The sequence below is a fragment of the Lampris incognitus genome, chromosome 5, assembly GCF_029633865.1.
Source record: "Lampris incognitus isolate fLamInc1 chromosome 5, fLamInc1.hap2, whole genome shotgun sequence".
NCBI classification, from domain to species: Eukaryota; Metazoa; Chordata; class Actinopteri; order Lampriformes; family Lampridae; genus Lampris; species Lampris incognitus.
The window spans coordinates 9,694,146-9,709,313 of NC_079215.1; the positions used below are offsets into that span (position 1 = coordinate 9,694,146).

General features: G+C 49.2%; 1 protein-coding gene across 1 annotated transcript in view; it reads right to left on the bottom strand.

Moving 5' to 3' along the window:
* prr36a (proline rich 36a) overlaps nucleotides 1–14,790 on the bottom strand; it is a 50,728-nt gene extending 35,938 nt beyond the window's left edge. The window contains exon 1 of the mRNA XM_056279946.1: nucleotides 14,604–14,790. The gene's annotated coding sequence lies outside the window, so the exon portion shown is untranslated. The remainder of the gene's footprint in view (nucleotides 1–14,603) is intronic.
* Nucleotides 14,791–15,168: the final 378 nt, after the last annotated feature.

Genomic DNA, 15,168 nt, shown 5'->3' on the forward strand with positions numbered 1-15,168 from the left:
ACCCAATGACTGCATTTAGGATGCATATTAACTGTGAAATAGGGAAAAAAAACACACACCATGAAGTAAAAGAGACGAGCGTGACATCCGACAACCCACCACTTCCTGCATTCTTTCAATTCCACAGCCGCATCGGTTTCATCTCTTGATGCTCTCCAGCACCGTTAGTTTGTCATTTCAGGCAACAGACCGACTAATGACCACTTGGCTGACGAGGACCAAGCCTAATGGACTCGGGGTGTTGGACACATTGTGTTTGAGGCCAACAGCGTTCGCGAGATGCAGTGCACCAGAGATATGTATCAAGAGACATAAGGCCCCTCTTTCTGGTCATTAACTTGGCCTCTAGAGTCCAAGAGTGGACAGACAGACAGACACGCGGCACCGGAGTGGAAACAGAGGGTGTGTCCAGCGCTACTCTGGCTCCGTCTGTGTGTCTGTGTGCGTTGGTATAAGGATGAAAAACAGTTGAAAGGAAAAAAAGCAGCAGAAGGTTGTGGTGGGGTTATATAATAGAGACTGCACACAGAGACGTTTACCAGTAATAAGTAAACGAAGGGGGTTCCCTAAACCCAGAGTTACAACTTAAAGCCAGAGATGACTTGTAAAAACACACACACACACACACACGTCAAGCTAAACCACAGTGTTACCGTCTATCTTCGCCTCAAAACTGCTCTTAAAATATGTTGGGAAGTTGTTTCAATGTCCTTTTCCAGAGCCGAGAAAGTCGTGCACAGCAAAGAAAGACGGGCGAATCGGTTCATCGGAGAAACGTTTTCCGCAAGTCACCTCGGTGACCTGGATTACTGAGCGTGCATAAAGACGGAAACACACACGGTGCAGATGTTAGTAGCTGCAAAAGAACATTCAGTGGTCAAAAGGTGGGTTGAGTGTAGAGATCCATCCATTATCCTGCTCTCAGGGTCCCGGGGATGCTGGAGCCCCTCCCAGAAGTCACTGGGTGAGAGGCGGGGGGGGGGGGGAGACACCCTAGACAGACCGCCAGGCCATCTCACACACACACACACTCATGCCTAGGGACAATTTTAGTACTGCCGAGTCACCTGACCTAGTTGTCTTTGGACTGTGGGAGGAAACCCATGCAGACACGGGGAGAACCTGCCAAGGCCACACAGCGGACGACCCGGGACGGCCCCCAAGGTTGGAGTACCCCAGGGCTCGAACCAAGGACCTCCTCGCTGTGAGGCGACCGCCCTAACCACTGCGTCACCGTGCCCACTACAGAAATCCAGAGCCTACTTAAAATTCTACCCACTAGTCCAAAACCTCTCTAAACACAAGTGAGTTCACGACAAAGTAAAGTCAGTGTGTCTGTATGTGTGTGTGTGTGTGTCTCTGCCTGAGAGCACAAGGCCGCGTTGCGAGTTTCTGCTGCATCACTGGCAGCTGCTCGTGCCGGAAGAGCGCAAGAGAAGGCAACACCCCTGCTGGAAGAAAAACACACACACACACACACACACACACACACACACACACACACACACACACACTGAAGAGATTCAGTATCATTTGAGGAAAGGAAAAAAAAACACAAACAAACAACAAATGGGGCCTGGCAGCTTGTGCCAGAGTGGGAAGCACATGTTAGACAGAAGTGCATGACGGATGATCCAGCACAGCTCCTACTCGTGTCTGTGCAGCCCAGTTATGACTTGGGAGTTTTTACGCCTCTCACTGGTGACGCTGCGACTCTCCCCTCCTCTATGCACCTCGCTACCCGAGAAACAAACCCCTTTATTATAATGTGCGGAGTCTCTTCAGCGGCGACCGCCATTTCGCCGCAAAACCTGTTTCTGACCCGTTTTAATCGGAGCGAACGAACCGGAAAAGAAAACGATGGACGGTAGCATTCTTTCTCTTGCTCACTAACGACTGACAACACAATCAGGCCACGGTTCTCTCTCTCACACACACACACACACACACACACACACACTCTAGTGGTGTCCCAGTGATACACCCCATTGCTTCCCCATAGGAAGCCTTTTGTAGTGGAGTCTTTTCCCAGCTCCCAGTGACCCCAGGGTGAGGTCAGGGTGGTGGATTCCTTTCCTCGGTAGCAACTGTGTTGAAATTGAATCTCCTATTTGTATGCAGCTGGTCTGCTTTGAAGGTTCCTCCATCACGAGTCTCGCCGTTCCAGATGTCCACAGCATTGTTCCGGGTTTGCATGCCGTGTAAGACACAATGACAACGATCCACAAATTCATACCAGGGTTTAAACTCGTGAAAAGGTAAATTGCGGTGCAAGGGCTAGCCACTCGTATATCAACAAAGCAACATCTGAACACTGGTGAACTAATGGACACTTGTGTAAACAGGACAATTTTGTAAATGGCCCCCTCTCGTCACCATATCTCACATATCTCTGCCGTGCACTGCCTCTTTTTCAAAATCAGATGTGCGATACAAATGTACAGTTGTAAATCCATATACAACTGCTGTATACTGGTTAAAAATTGTTATGGGCCTCCGGGTAGCATAGCAGGCTATTCTGTTGCCAACCAACATGGGGACCGCTAGTTCGAATCCCCATGTTACCTCCGGCCTAGTCGAGTGTCCCTACAGACACAATTGGCTGTGTCTGTGGGTATGTGTCCTGGTCGCTGCACTAGCGCCTCCTCTGGTCAGTCAGGGCGCCTGTTCAGGGGGGAGGGGGAACTGGGGGGAATAGCGTGATCCTCCCACATGTTATGTCCCCCTGGTGAAACTCCTCACTGTCAGGTGAAAAGAAGCGGCTGGTGACTCCACATGTATGGGAGGAGGCATGTGGTAGTCTGCAGCCCTCCCCGGATCGGCAGAGGGGGTGGAGCAGGGACCGGGACGGCTCGGAAAATGGTGTAATTGGCCGGATGCAATTGGGAGAAAAATGGGGGGGGGGGGGGGGCAAAAAAAAAGATTGTTATAATTTTAACCCAAGTATATAATATAGTACAGGATTATCCATCCATCCATGATCCAAACCGCTTATCCTGCTCTCAGGGTCACGGGGATGCTGGAGCCCAGCAGTCACTGGGCGGCAGGCGAGGATATAATCTATAAATAATATATTAGCATATAATAAGTTATAAATTATTGAGCCATAACAATATAGTGGTGATTTACTTTGTGCATAAATACTTACCTTCAGTATTCCATTTATTATTCCAGTATTCTATTTATTATTCCAGTATTCCATTTATTATTCCAGTATTCTATTTATTATTCCAGTATTCCATTTATTATTCCAGTATTCTATTTATTATTCCAGTATTCTATTTATTATTCCAGTATTCCATTTATTATTCCAGTATTCTATTTATTATTCCTATTTATTTCTTTTGTTTTTCTTTTTTGTTGCCTCTCTTTTTTGTTCACCCCCCCCCCCCTCGGGCTCGGGGGAGAATGAACACAATAGGACGGACCTAACGATGACGACCTTGGCAAAGGGATTATCAATGAAAGGCCCGAATGAAAAGCTTGGTGAGGAGGGGAGAAGCGCAGCACACAGAATCCACTCCTGGTGAGATGCAGGAGGAGCCCAGCAACCGAGGAGGAGAAACAATCACTGGCCGAGCACCAGCATCCTCAGGAAGAAGCTCGCGACCCTACGCAGAGCAGAATGGCACAGGAGATGGAGGAGAGAGAGAGCCAGGGAGCAAATTGTGTTTATAGGGGATCTATTTGGATTCACAAAGCAGGAGCTTAACAGTGTCTTGCCTGCTCTAAGGAAGAGTTAAACCACTTCCTGCACAACATGCTGAGCAACCCCGACAGAGCGCAAGAGCTAGGGACCCTCAAGAGGTCTTTTGGACATACCATCTCCCACATTGGAACACCAGAGAGCCCACCTAGAATGAAGTCCAGGAGGTGGTTACTGCAGCCAGAACCAGCTCCACTCTGGGACCCAGTGGAGTACCCTAGAAGGTGTACAACAAGGACAGGATGTTGTATTGCTGTAAAGCCCACTGAGGCAAATTTATAATAAGGAGCTATACAAATAAAATTGACTCGACTTACTCCAAGGACTCTAGAGTGGCGTCAGCAGGCATTATGGTGCAGACAAGCAGGAAGTGGGGAGCCCAGGAAGGCTGAAGAGTCTCGGCTGAGACGCAAGGCTTTGGTGGGCATGGTGGCAACTGGACGGGCAGGGCTGGGAGCCATCCCACAACTTCACTATGATACGGCCCATGGAAAGGACAACACTATCTAGTCCTGGAGGACGTGCAGGCAGGTGTCAAGGAGGAACGGACCAGCAAGATGGTAGGCATGCGGCAGCAGGAAAAGGTCGACCTGAGCACATCCTCACCAGCTGCCCAACAGCCCCGGGGAAGGGCTGATACCGCCGCTGACACAACAAGGTGCTGAAGACAGTTGCAGAGACCATCTCCAAAGTCGTGGCCAACAACAAGCAAGCCCGTGGTCAGAGGAACATCGCCTTTGTCAGGGCTGGTGAGCAGCCTCAGTCACAGCCGGTCTCCTCACCTCTGCGTCAGACTGGGAGCTGTGAGCCGGCTTGGGAGGGCAGCTCATGTTCCCGGTCCACGCCATGACAACTTCACTGAGGCGCTATCATCAGCCTCTCCAAAGCAGGTGCTCCTTAAAGAGCCGATAGTTCCCTGGGAGGACCGGATGGTAGAGGCAAACGAGCGGATGCGGTCCAAGTACCAGGAGCTGATGGATCAGTGCTGGAAGAGAGGCTGGAGGCTTTGCTGGCCTGGCTGCTCCCTGTGCAAGGTCTACACTCTAATTGGCATCACTGGGGCTGCAAAACAGAAAGCCATCAAGTCCACCACGGAGGCTGCAGAGATGGCCTCCAGGTGGCTTTGGATCAGAAGGAGTGATCTGTGGGCCAATGTTGCTGGAACACAAGCCAGGGCCTGGATCCACTCTAGCTGGGTCACCTGAGTAAGGATGTATGATGCTGAAAGATCCGAAACACCCGAGGACCTCAGGAAACATCACTGATGATATGCGCCAGCACATCCTAGGATCTATCTGTGAATCTGGAGCACTAGAAGTTACTGTAAACCGGAGTCAATTTCCTTGTATGCATAAACACACCTGACCAATAAAGTTGATTCTGATAGAAAGCAAGATATTACGAGGACAAAGCCAAGAAGAAAACTAGAAGATTAATGTGAGCGTTGTCTAAAAAAGGACACACCGCACACACGCACACACTGCTGTTCTCATCCGCTTTCATCCGGATATCAAAAACCAAGTGATGTGTACAGGCTGTATTAGACCCGGGAAAAGAAAGCAGCCAAACAAAGACAAAACTATAATAAACAGCTTTAGCCTGCGATCAGTACCCTGTATGCTCTCAAGTGCATACTAAGTAGGAGCAGAAGTGCATTCCCAAAAAGCTGTTCCTCCCGAGATAAACAAGAGCCAGATGTGGATTCCCAACAGTGAGCACATTTCCACATTAAGAGATCTCAGACCCGGCAATACCAGCTACGCTGTCTTCTATGTGGCTTGAAAACATAGCATTGGAGGAAATATAAGATGTTTCACACCCAAAGACGTTCTCTCTCTCTCACACACACACACACACACACACTGGGAAATGGATGTCAGGCCGATACCAGGCTAAAATCCAGTACTGGTATTGGATATTATTTTACGACTTTTTTTTACGACTTTTTTTTACCAAAAGCTATGAGTAACATGTCAGGTCTTATTGACCCCATACTAATGGTCTGAATCTGCACTTTTCAGCACAAGTAATTAATTGGAACTCGATACTGGCAGTTATTTCAGGATTCGTAATCGGTATCAGCAAAAAAGTGATTGTGGTGCATTCCCTACACAGGGCCCTATGATTATTGTAATGTGCGAAACGGACAGAATCACTGAATGGAGACATAAAAAAAAAAAGGACTGCAGAATATAAACAGACAAAATTTGTAGATTTTGAGAGAGACCGTTACAAAACTGGTTGACGTATTAGGAAGTGATTGGGCCTTAGACCATCCATCGCTCTCCCTTGCATGCACAGTCAATATAGACAAACAGGGGCTCGTTATCTGAGACAGAGAAATAAATGCAGAAGCAACAAGCATCCCAGAAGACAACCGTCGAAAAAATTATTCTAACCGATTATGCAAACGTTCTTACTGCAGAAATGGAAAAGACGAAAAATCAGAATAAAAACAAAACAAAATGGGAGAAAAATAAAACAGATTCCCTGGGGCCCCTACACACACATAATGTCGAGTCAGTGCTCCTGGCAATGGACGGGGTGATCATCATCATGCATTAGATTTTATCAGTTACATAAGGGAAACTGAAGTAAGTGATGCTAAACTGCTACATAAAGGCCATGAGGAGCATGTGTTAAAGTACAGCTATCAAATAAGTGGCCTAGCTGGCGAGCCTTTAGGGGAATGGCAATGAAAGCAGGGTACGCTGGCTGCCATTGGCAAGGCGGGAGCCTGAAACACCGCAGGGCAGCAACTTGCAATATGTCCCAAACCTGGCAAGGCTTCAAACGAGAACCACGCCAAGGCCGGATCCCATCGGGACAGGCTGCCGGTTGAGCCAACAGACCCTGCAGGGTGGTATGATACCAGAGGGAGGGGAGGACTGAGTGTCTACGCGGTGCCACGGTATCAGAGATGTTATCAGACATCACATGTAGAAAGATACACCATGGTTTGGGCTGGAGACACTGATGGGCCTCAATAGGTTTGCTGTGTCTACATAAAAACCACAAGGCAAAAAAGGAAACGATGCAAAACAAAACGATCTTGTACTGAGGACGGTCTGAGACCTAAAAGGTTTTGCACCGGGTAGCACTCTGCACCTATTTTTTCTTTTTTTGTATTAAAAGTCTACTTTTTTCTATGTCAGTATTTGATGGTGTGCGAGTTCCTTTTGGATTGACTGACAACACAGCGTACACGCTCGGACCCACGCACCCGCCACGCCACGCCGCGAGTTACAGGCGCGACACCCGTCTTGTCACACACGAAACGATGGAACGATGAAATAAAAGCATCATGACCATCTCGTCACTGCAAACGCCGGCGGCGACGTCTTGCAGGGCAAAGGAACACAATTCTGAACTCCATCCCTTCGACAACAACACAAACAAACAGCGCCTCAGACCGTGTACATGACTTCCCGTCATCTATGACTCATCACTTTCGCCGGCCCGGTAGTTTGCCGAATACTACCATCTACAGGAAGCGTAGGCTGGTCATTCCCGCAAGCTGAAATCAGGAAGTAACACAGCGACGTGATCAACCACCGACGCTGCTGGACATTTATTGGAAATAACTTCCACAAAAAGTGAAAGTTATTTCCAAGTACGTGGTTTGGATAATTGGGTTGAACTGGACTTGATGAAACATATTTGACGCTCGTGCTCAGATGCCCTGTAAGACGCCGTTGTAGAGCTGTATTCAGGGACTGCATCGGGGGGGGGGGGGGGGCAAACAATCCCTATTGTCTGCACTGCACACCCTGCGACCCCTGAGGAAGGGATTATGTGGAGCAAAGGAACAGAGGAGCAGCTGGCACTAGAAGCTCTGCAACCCCCCACCCCCAAAACCCCCCCCCCCCAAAAAACTAGGAGGGGAACCAGCAACTGGATGCAGGTCAGGAAGAGAGGGAGAGCCGTTATCATTGCACAGAAATAAATAAACACATGGCTATTTTTACACAGCATCTCTTTTTTTATACGTTAGGACTCCTCGGGTTTGTCGAGGTTTAGCTCAACAGCTTCAACAAGTCGCCGAAATGGGGAAAAAGGATGAAAATCTGGGTCTCTGTAGAGGATGGGGAGGGGGGAGAGGGGGAGCCAGAGCTGACATCATGTTTGCCCGATTAGACACGGCTGGACGCTCCTGTCCAACATACCAGTCACCCACGTCGGGCAGATGGAGGGTCAATACAATGCTGGAGTGCCCGAGGGCCAAACCGGCCACCGTGCCTCCGAATGGGCAGGGTGAACTCAGGCCAAACGGACACTGATACCGAGTCTCACCGGCCAAGCACACAGCCACACTGCCGTACTGTGAGGGAGGGGTGGGGTGGGGGTGGGGGTTACACTGCCAGGATCAATTACAAAATACACAGAACTGAATGACTCGGGAGCAAAAAGAGGGAGCCGAAGGGTAACGGGATTTAGCCAGACTGCCTTATGCAACACAAACACGCCGTCCTCAAAACACAGCTGACAAAACACTAAAGCTGCTGTGAACTTCTTCACCGATTCTTCTTCTTCTTCTTCTTCCGGCTTGTTCCCCCTTTCCCAGGGGTCGCCACAGCGGATTTGATTGTTTCCATCGGTGCCCTGCGAGGGCACGGCACCGACGGCGGTGTTGTCAGTCCGCATAATGATTTGGCAAAATTTTACATCGGATGCCCTTCCTGACACGACCGCTAACCCTATGGACGGGGGGCACGGGTAAAGTGCCGGATGCCATCCCAGTATTCATTTTTCCAGTACTCCAAGTTTTTCACCGATTATTATTAGTTAAAATATAATTTCGAACCCTCGATATGACCGACAAATGAGTCACTGGGTGAGAGCATTATAATTCCTCACAAAATGTTGAAAATAGTGATACTTTTCTTTTGAGCCAGAAGAAGTAGAATCGATGGGTTTGTTTTCTTTTACCCCCACCGTTTTTACTTCAGATAATCAGAAATGGCAGATTGGTGCAAGTAGAGGAACCAGATAGGCCAGTGTGGTGCGAGAGGCAGGCTAAGCATGTCTCTGGGACGGCTCTACCAAAATGAGCTGACAAACACACTGCAAAACTGCTGAACCCTTCTTTCAATAATTACAGTGCTCAGGACCCAGCTTTACAAACCCCGACAGACCCAGGGCCTAAAACACAGCACTAATGTCCAGCACTTTTATCGTAGCGGGCAGTCGACCGGCACAAACCCACACCGCAATGACGGTAGTTAGAGCGCCGCGCGATCCAAAAGGAGGGCGGCCAAAAGAAACACTGCCAAACTGGAGCGCTGGACACGACCGAGCCGCAGCAAAACCAACGAGAAAATGATGAAACCTGCTGTAACCCAGCATGAATACCTTCTTTAATAGACGTTAACAGGGCGAGAAGAACTTGGGATTCAAATTTCACGGGCGTGGGAAAGAGAACGGACTCACTGTTGACTTCCAAACAAACGCAAATGCTCATCATTAAAAGTAAAAATCACACCGCCGTGCCTGATGGCGTACATTCAGTTGAGTCACGCAGGGTTTCGAGCACACAGATTGCTCAGACTACAACCAGGCCGAGTTTGCAAAATTGACTACTTAAAAAATAAATAAAAAAGAGGCGTAAGTGACACCAGCTGCATAACAACATTAACTACCAGCTCTCAGCGCTGAACAATGTCGGGGCGGAAAAAAACAAGAAACTTTGCGATATTTGTTGAATGCAATATGCATAATTTGCAATATTAAAGAATAAAAAGGGGTCCCATATTTCACATATATCCAGCTTTTTAACTTTCAAAGTTCTGTTTGCAAAGAACTTATCACTCTTGCAACAACGAGGGTGATTTCAGAGGGGAAATAAGACAGTTGTACAAGAAGTCATTAAATCAGACATATCATTTGTCATAAGCACCAATATATTTCTTCAAAAGTAGTCAACAAAAAAAAATCGGACCTTGCAAGATTTGATTTTCTATTGACCGATAACAGTGTTAGCATAACATGACTGACCAGACTAATCTGCCTTAAACTACATCATTTGCAATGTGACAGCTGCACATGTGTGTGTGTGTATATATATATATATATATATATATATATATATATACATACATATGTATGTACAAAAGTATTGGGACACCTGGCCATTACACCTACAGGAGCTTTTATGACACCCCATTCTAAATCCATAGGCATTAATACAGAGTTGGTCCCCCCTATGCAGCTATAACAGCTTCCACTCCTCTGGGAAAGCTTTCCACAAGATTTTGGAGTGTGTCTGTGGGAATTTTTGCCCATTCATCCAGAAGACCATTTGTGAGGTCAGGCACTGATGTTAGACGAGAAGACCTGGCTCGCAATCTCCGTTCTAGTTCATCCCAAAGGTGTTTGGTGGGGTTGAGGTCAGCGCTCTGTGCGGGCCAGTCAAGTTCTTCCACACCAAACTCACCCAACCATGTCTTAATGGACCTTGCTTTGTGCACGGGGGCACAGTCATGCTGGAACAGAAAGGGCCCTCCCCAAACTGTTCCCACAAAGTTGGAAGCATAGAATTGTCCAAAATGTCTTGGTGCACTGAAGCATTAAGATTTCCCTTCACTGGAACTAAGGGGCCTTGCCCAACCCCCCTAAACAACCCCATACCATTACCCTTCCTCCACCAAACTGTACAGTTGGCACAATGCAGTCAGGCAGGTAACGTTCTCCTGGCATCCGCCAAACCCAGACTCGTCCATCAGACTGCCAGACAGAGAAGTGTGATTCGTCATTCCATAGAAGACGTTTCCACTGCTCCAGAGTCCAGCGGCCACGTGCTTTACACCCTCCATCCGAATCTTGGCATTGTGCTTGGTGATGTAAGGCTTGCATGCAGCTGCTCGGCCATGGAAACCCATTCCATGAAGCTCCCGGCACACAGTTTTTGTGCTGATGTTGATGCCAGAAGGAGTTTGGAACTCTGTAGTTACTGAGTCAACAGTGTTGGCCACTTTTACGCGCTATGCGCCTCAGCACTCATTGACCCCGCTGTGACTTTACGTGGTCTGCCACTTCGTGGCTGAGTTGCTGTTGTTCCTAAACGCTTCCATTTTTCGATAATACCACTTACTGTTGACCGTGGAATATCTAGCAGGGAAGAAATTTCAAACTGATTTATCGTAAAGGTGGCATCCTATGACAGTACCACCCTTGAATTCACTGAGCTCTTCAGAACGACCCATTCTTTCACAAATGTTTGTAAATGCAGACTGCATGGTTAGCTGCTTAATTTTATACACCTGTGGCAATGGGTCTGAATGAAACACCTGAATTCAATGATTAAGAGGCTTATCCCAATACTTCTATACATATAGTGCATGTGTGTGTGTCTATACATATATATATGCCTATCTACATATCACATTATAATGTCCTTTTTCTTAGCCAAGTTATCTGGTGGGCTCTCCGTCTTTTCCCTTTCCGAGTCAGGGCTTGGCCATAAAATCTACAATAACCATATCAAAGCAAGACTTTGGTTTATGACAGAAAGAGCTTACAAACACTGAAGCTACCGCCGGTGTCTATCCAGCCCTGAGAGAGGATTTTTGCATTCGCTGAAAAGGCAGACACTGGTAAGGCTGTTGAGGACCTACATCATGGTCTCATCATGCTGGACCATGGCCTGAGAAACTGATCTGAACCCCTGACATCCATAATAACCAACAAAGAGTTCTTCAACTGTTGTCAGGCACCAGACAGAACAAATAAGGAAGCATAAGCAGCCATTACAACCATTACTTTAGCTCCTGAATAGTCATAAACTCAGGGAAATGGCAGATGATTGTCGGCTCTTTTTTTTTTTAATTATAAGGTATTCATCCCAATTGAAGTCAATGAGTAGCAGACGGGGCTGGGCAATATCGCAATACTACTGTTTAATGTTACCGAGCTCCTTGTCATCCCAACCAGTCCCTTTTTACAACAAGAGATCAGTATCCAGCTCGAAATCAAGCCAACTCATCCCCTCCGAGTCTGCCCGAAATTTGGGCGTCATGACTGATGACCAACTGACCTCTCAGGTTCACGCAGTGTCAATTGCTGAGTCATGTCGATTTACCCTGTGCAGCATCAAGAAGAGCTGACACTCCCCGTCTGAGCATGCAGCACAACTCCTGGTACAGGCTCTCAAAACACCACCATTGACTGCTGCAACTCCTTACTGGCAGGCCTCCCCACATATACGTTCAAACCTCTACAGATGATCCAGAAGGCAGTCAAAGAAGTCTGCTCTTCAACCAGACCAAAAGAGCAGATGTCACCCAGCTGTTCATGTCCCTCCACTGGCTCCCAGTCGCTGCCTGCAGCGAATTCAAAACCCTGGCACTCGCTTACAAAACGGCAACTAAAACGACCGAACTACCTCATTCAGGTCTATGCTCCCTCCTGCTCCCTGTGCTCTACTAATGAAAGGCACCTGGTACTACCACCACAACAGGGCCCTAAGTCGCTAGCTAGACTCCTCTTCTGTAGTTCCGCGGTGGTGGAACGAGTTGAAACTCTGTTCGATTGACAGAGTTCCTCGCAGTCTTTAAGAAAAGGCTCAACACCCAGCTCTTTCATGAATACCTTTTCTCTTGATGGTCTGAAGGGGGGGGGGGGTCTACTTCCATGCATTGCCTCTGTGCACTGTCTTCTGGCACCTACGTCGTATCGGACTCGAACTTAGCTTTATGGCACTTACTCGTGCTGTTCTTTCCTGCCTAGATAAATGGCTTTGGATAAAATCGAGTGCTAAATGAAATTGTAAATTTTAACTGTCATTCAACAGTATTGTACCATAATGAGATTTGGATATTGTCATATCTTGATGCAGATTTGTTGTCTAAATCAATGCTGTGAATCAGTGACCTAAAATTTCTTGCAAAATAGAATCTGAATTATTTGAATTGGTATTATTTGAAAAGCAGCTTTGATTTGATATTATACTTAACATTGCCAAACAGTTCAACGTTATGAACCTCAGTATTTTTACCTATGCAAGTAGACAGTGATATAATTAGATAGTTTCCCAATGATGATCGTAACAATATTTTCCATATGGCACTAACACTGCATCTTCACAAGCGACATAACTAAAACATGACTAACCGACTGAGAGAAAACTTTCCCTCAAGTCAATGAGCAGAGTTTGAGCTATTGCAGGCATTTCCCTGAAACAGCAAAAGCTGCCAATCCGTTGCAGATGGGAGTGTAAAGCTGCAGGAAACCACCTTCATCTATCTGCCTTTCGCCTTCATGCATTTCTAGATTTTGCCCATGCAGTCACCTGCGCGACACAGCCAGTCATGCCCAAGATAAAGAGCCACCTCAGCCACATCATTCGGCATCGTGCCCATTTCTGACAAACACAGATGTTTCAAAAGGTCACCCGCAGGAGGTCCTTCTACTCTTCAAAGAGCGTTACGTGCACCGCGGCCATCCGAACCGACAGGAGGGCCACTTAGGCAAAAAGGCTTCTAGTGGCCCACTCAAGTGACCTTTATTAACTATTCCGAAGCTTGCCAAGGTTATAGGAAGCAGTGAATCGGGAGAACCACTTCCTGGTGCTGGTGGCGAGCCGTTTGGCTGGAGAAGGGAAGGAAAAAGGGGGGAGGCGGATGTGCACTGTAAAAAGGTGACACTGCGACGAGCCTTCGGGGCTTCACAGTGGAGAGAGGGAGAATTTCACACATGGCTTCACACCCAGTTGGCGATAAGCTCCTGTGACAACTGTCACACCCCATGGCGGCAGGCAGCTGGGGAGGAATTCTGGTGAGATGACATCCAGTCATTTATCAAGTGCTGCTTTTGAAGCCAAGGAGGAGGAGGAGGAGACCCCCCCCCCACCCATCCCCCATCCATCCATCTCCGGTCCAAAGTGCACTGATTATGTAATGTTGGTTCGAAGCCAATCCCCCGGATGACAAACAGCATCCCCTTATCTCTGGATCTACAGGCCAGGTGCTCTGGTGCCGACTCGCCACACACGCGCGCGCGCGCACACACACACACACACAGTTCAGGCTCGCGGTGTTCACACGCTGCTGAGATTCTCATACGTCTACACGCACAAGACGTGAACAAGCTCGATCGCGTCGCCGTCAGGCCATCGGGAGGCAAACGAGAGGGGGGGGGGAGAGGGGTGTGTATAGGGTATAGTCGTGGTCTGAGCCAGATATGGGGCTTTATAACCCCAGACATTAGAGGGGGGGGGTGTGTATAGGGTATAGTCGTGGCCTGAGCCAGATATGGGGCTTTATAACCCCAGACATTAGAGGGGGGGGGGGTGTATAGGGTATAGTCGTGGCCTGAGCCAGATATGGGGCTTTATAACCCCAGACATTAGAGGGGAGGGGTGGTCACAAGGTTGCAGGCACGCTTCGTTAGCAGCGTCTATGTCGTAAATCACTCGTCGCCGGCACGTGAGCACCTACATACGCACCTGCCGCCGCGTTCCGAGGCCGCGGTCCAAAGCGGGGGGGGGGAGGGGGACAACGGACGCCCAGCGCGTCTACGGACGTGACGGGGCGTCCAGTTCTGTGGCGAGGCTCGGTTCCGCGGGGTTTCAAGCGACACGGCGACGAGCCGACCGCGCCAGCGCCACCACGTGCGAGGCGGATCTGCGAAATGGAGGCACGTTAGACCCGCGAGCGCCCGCGAGCCCACATTTACACTCGGCGCCCAAACACATCATACAACGGGAGGGAAGGGGGGAGGAGGGGAGGGGGGAGGAGACACCGCGTCCGGCTGACAAAAACAGGTTTGAGCTTTTTAAAAGTGGAGCCGGAAAGACGCGGACGGTGACGACATATTGCCCCGAGACCCGAACAACGAAAACCGGCCGTGCGGGATCCAAGCGGGGGGTCACCTGAGCGCGAGGACAAGAGGGGAGTTTTACCTTTCCGCGAGGCTCCTCCCGACGCCCGCGCCAACCAACGCCGACGGACGGTTCCTGCCTTCCCTCGCGCGCCGTCCGGCTCTGCTCGCGACGCAGCAACCGACGCGGCCGTACCAGTGCAGGAGTGAACGGAGCGGCGGGTCGTCCCCCTTCTTCTGGATCACCCCTCTCTCGCTCTCTCTCTCTCGCTCTCTCTCGCTCTCTCTCCGAGCGTCTCCGGCACGACTGGAGAAACACACGGGCCCGCCTCCGGAGCTGCACGCGAAGAAGACGGGCGGGGGCGGCGGCGGGGGCGTGTGTTGGGGAGGGGGGCGGGGCTAAACCGGAGAAGAGGGGAAAGCTGATGGGAATCGACTCGCTTGCCGACCAATCAGAAGGGAGGGGACGATGGTCGTTCAAATCATTCGTGGCGAACTCGAACGCAGAGTCCCCTGGGAGCGGCGCTCGGGCGCTCGGTCCACCGATCGGTCAAGTTGCGTTTCACGCGGCGCTTCTCTCGCTGCAACAGCCGCTCAAAGCGCTTTACAGTTAATCAATGCGCGCGCGCACACACGCGCACACACAC